Source organism: Glycine max, unplaced genomic scaffold (genome assembly GCF_000004515.6).
Source record: "Glycine max cultivar Williams 82 unplaced genomic scaffold, Glycine_max_v4.0 scaffold_57, whole genome shotgun sequence".
Classification (NCBI taxonomy): Eukaryota; Viridiplantae; Streptophyta; class Magnoliopsida; order Fabales; family Fabaceae; genus Glycine; species Glycine max.
In genome coordinates, this window is record NW_024464728.1 from 20,815 (window position 1) to 24,785 (window position 3,971).

General features: G+C 32.7%; 1 pseudogene; it reads left to right on the forward strand.

Moving 5' to 3' along the window:
* The first annotated feature begins 1,947 nt into the window (after positions 1-1,947).
* Positions 1,948-3,513, forward strand: LOC100812564 (CENP-B homolog protein 2-like; annotated as a pseudogene).
* The last annotated feature ends 458 nt before the right edge of the window (positions 3,514-3,971 follow it).

Below are 3,971 nucleotides of genomic sequence, written 5' to 3' on the forward strand. Positions count from 1 at the left end.
CTTTTGATTTTTTTTTTCTTCTCTTTGTTGTAGGTGCTTACTTTGCTTGACCAAGAAAATATATATTGGTACCTGAGTTCATTTATTGCTTACTTTGATTTATGATACCACTTGTTAATAAACTTATTGATGTGGGAAGGAGTCTTAGATTGTTCATGGAATATCTCTCTGTGGAGGATTTTATTGTCAAGGTTAGATATCGTTGCAGGTAAGATTTATTTATTAACTTGGTTCTCATCTCAGTTTAATCTTGAAGTCTGTTAATATTTTATTGTAATTCTAGTAGGTTCTAGGTTTTGTTCTAATTGCTAGGCCTGAATATATATAGGAAACATTATGCTCTGCTGTTGATATATACTTGCCTTAAGGTAATATGTTTTGTGCTGGTATATATATATATATATATATATATATATATATATATATATATATATATATATATATATATTATGTCTTGTGTACTAAATCTTTATGGTAATCAGATTCAAGGATTTGTAAAACATGTTCGAGCATCCCCTCTTGTTTTATCTCATGAGTATCTCCTCAATCCCCCTATGCACGAATAAATAACATAACATATATATCCTAATAATCTCTGATCCCACTCTAATTTCTAACATGTATGATCTGGTGTAGTGTTGGAGTATGTAGGATGCTAGATCACGACCATAGGAGATTGGCCATGAGGATGCAAAAGCAAAGATCATTCGCTAGGGAGGGTGTGAATGTTGTAATTTGGGTATCCTATATAGAAGAGATTTGTAACTCTGTTTCTTACTTGAATAGGTTCAACAAAGTACTTAAGCTATGCTTGTTCAATCCTTTCACTTCTGATCTCGATCTCTTCAAATAGTGCAACGCCTTCGAAGGTAACCAATCACCTTTTAGCTCTTACACTGTTATTCTTTGAGTGCATTTACATGTTACTAATACAAAAGCTTGTGTGTTTCTTTTGTAGCTATATTGTTGTTAGGTTCAAGTGAAGGTGTAGCCTTCCTTGGTAGGCTTAAAGCGGGAACTAAGAAACAAAAATATGAAAAAGTCAATGAAAAAAGGATTTCTACCTCAATTGAAGTAAGTTAATTTATGTCTTTTTTCTAATGCATATAATATGTTTTTTCATGACACTAAGAATTTTTTGCTTATTGCAGGACTTAAATTTAATATATATACTTCTCTGGAGATTGATGCTTAAAGCAAAGTAGAAGTGATAATCTTGAGTTTCTTGGTTATTTTTTGATGTACTTCTTGAAAGGAAGGTGACTGCTGCTATCTACCCCACTTTGTTGTTTATCTCTACTGTAAAATTTGTCTAATTTACATTTTTTTGTAGTTTTGCTTCGCAGAGACTTAAAGCAGGAATTAAGAAATAGAAGTATGACAAAATCAATGAATAAAGGTTTCTACCTCAATTAGAATGAAGTCTTTTTCTAATGCTTATACTATGTGCTTTTTCATAACATATCTCTATAAAAAAAATTGGTAAATATATAAAAGGACTAAATTATTAAATTTTTATCATAGGAATAAATACAATACAGTCAACATGGTTTTGATCTTTGTTTAATTTAGGCTTAAATATGTTTTTGATCCCTGATATATACTCGACTTTTGTGTTTGATCACTGATAAATTTTTCCTTTGAATAAGTTCTCTGATATTTGAAAGGTTTTGTTTTAGATCTCTACCGTCAATTAAGTTGGCAGCATCATCCTTCCACCGTACAAGATACTCCAAATTCTCACCATTCCTTCTCCGTTCCAGAATCTCCTACACCTCCGCGTACTCGAATATTTGCCCTTCCAAAACCCTAATCACACCTTCTAGTCCAATCTTGCGTTAGAACTGTATCAAATTCCCCTTTGGCGTCACCTTTAGAATCTCCTTTAGAATCCCTGATATATAAATTACATGAATGTGTTAGAGTATTCAAACCATATCTCACAAGATGGCTTCTCATCTAAAAGGTGTTGCAAAATCAACTATGTCAGATCAAATACGTAAGGAGTTGTGTGAGTACAAGAGAGATAATCCTACAAGCACACAAAAAGACTTGCAGAGACGACTTAAGGGAAAATTTGAGTTGAAAGTTAGTCAAGGAACAATATCAAACACACTTAAGCGATAAGATGACTATCTCTCTGCTGAAATAGTAAAGGGAAGAGTAGAGATCAAAAGACACAAACCAACAAAATATTCTGACATGGAGAAGGTTGTTTATGAGTGGTTTCTCCAACATCAAGAACATGTGAATATCATAGGAGAATTAATTTTGCAGAAGGCAAGAGATACAATGAAACTCGTGTACCCTCATGATGATTCAGATTTTAACTTCTCTATAGGATGGCTTGGGAAATTCAAGCACCGACATGGCATAAAGTCATTTCGTCGTTTTGGCGAGAATGGGTCTGTTGATGTACAAGACATGGAGCAGAAAATGGTATCGATTCAGGAGAAAATTGATCAGTACCCTATGAAAGATGTTTTCAATATGGATGAAACTGGGTTGTTTTATAGGCTACAAGCTGATCATTCACTGGCAACAAAACAACTTGAAGGATGAAAACAAGATAAAGAAAGGCTGATGGTAGTTATTTGTTGCAATGAAAATGGCTCTGATAAAATCCCTCTATGGATTATTGGGAAATATGCAAAGCCTCGTTGCTTCAAGAATGTCAACATGAATAGCTTGGATTGTCAGTATCGAGCTAACAAAAAGGCATGGATGACTAGTGTGCTTTTTGATGAATATGTTCGTTCATTTGACCAAATGATGCATGGTAGAAGAGTTCTACTTGTGGTGGATAATTGTCCAACACATCCAAGAAATATTGAAGGGCTAAGAAACGTTGAGTTGTTCTTCTTGCCACCCAACATGACATCAAAGATTCAACCTTGCGATGCTGGGATAATAAGAGCTTTCAAGATGCATTACCGTAGAAGGTTTTACCGCAAAATATTGGAAGGTTATGAGGTGGGACAATCTGATCTAGGGAAGATAAATGTCCTTGATGCTATCAATTTGGAAATCCCAGCTTGGACGATAGATGTTCGAAAAGAAACAATAACGAATTGTTTTCGACATTGTAAAATTCGTTCAGCTAGTGATGTTGCAAGAAATTTGGATGAATCCACTTTTGATGAAGAAACTCAAGACCTCGAGACTATGATCAATCAATGTGGCTATTGTAATAAGATGGATATCGACAATCTAATGAACTACCCAGGTGAAAATGAAGCATGTTCGGAGGTTCAGAGTTTAGAAGATATTGTGGGTACTATCATTGAGAACAATGCAGAGGATGACGACGAAGATGATACGATGTCTTTGGAGCCTGTTACGCAAAAGGAAGCACTTATGGCGTCGAACACTCTTCACAACTTTATGATACAATACAAAAATACAACACCTGAGCTATTGGATGCAATAAGAAAAGTTAGAGATGAGGTCCAAATAGACTTGAACTTTAAAGGAAAACAGACAACTATTGAATCATATTTCAATAGAGTGTAATATATTTTTTTCCAGTTTCTATGAATTATTAATTTATGATTTTCTTGGGACCGAAAATTATAAAGGGATCTCACGAAAAATTATTATCTTATTATTTTATCGATTTTTTCAATATTTTACATTGGCACAAGTCGGGACCGGACAAATTTATTATTTTAGAGAGTTTATTAATTTACCGAGTATTAATTTAAAGAGTTTCTACTGTAATATAAATTATTTTTAGTTTCACAAAATAAAATACCAGTTAATTAATACCTTTCCTATCCGATTACAATTTTAAATTTGAAAAATATTAAACGTAATTTATGTGTTTATCATTTTCATATATGTTAAAAATATAATATTTAATGCTTTTTACTTTTTTTGTCATTTTTGTATTGACTTGACCATTAAAAGATAACTTCATTATTTAATAGAGATATTACAAAAGTAAATACTAATAGTAAGAGTTATAAAGA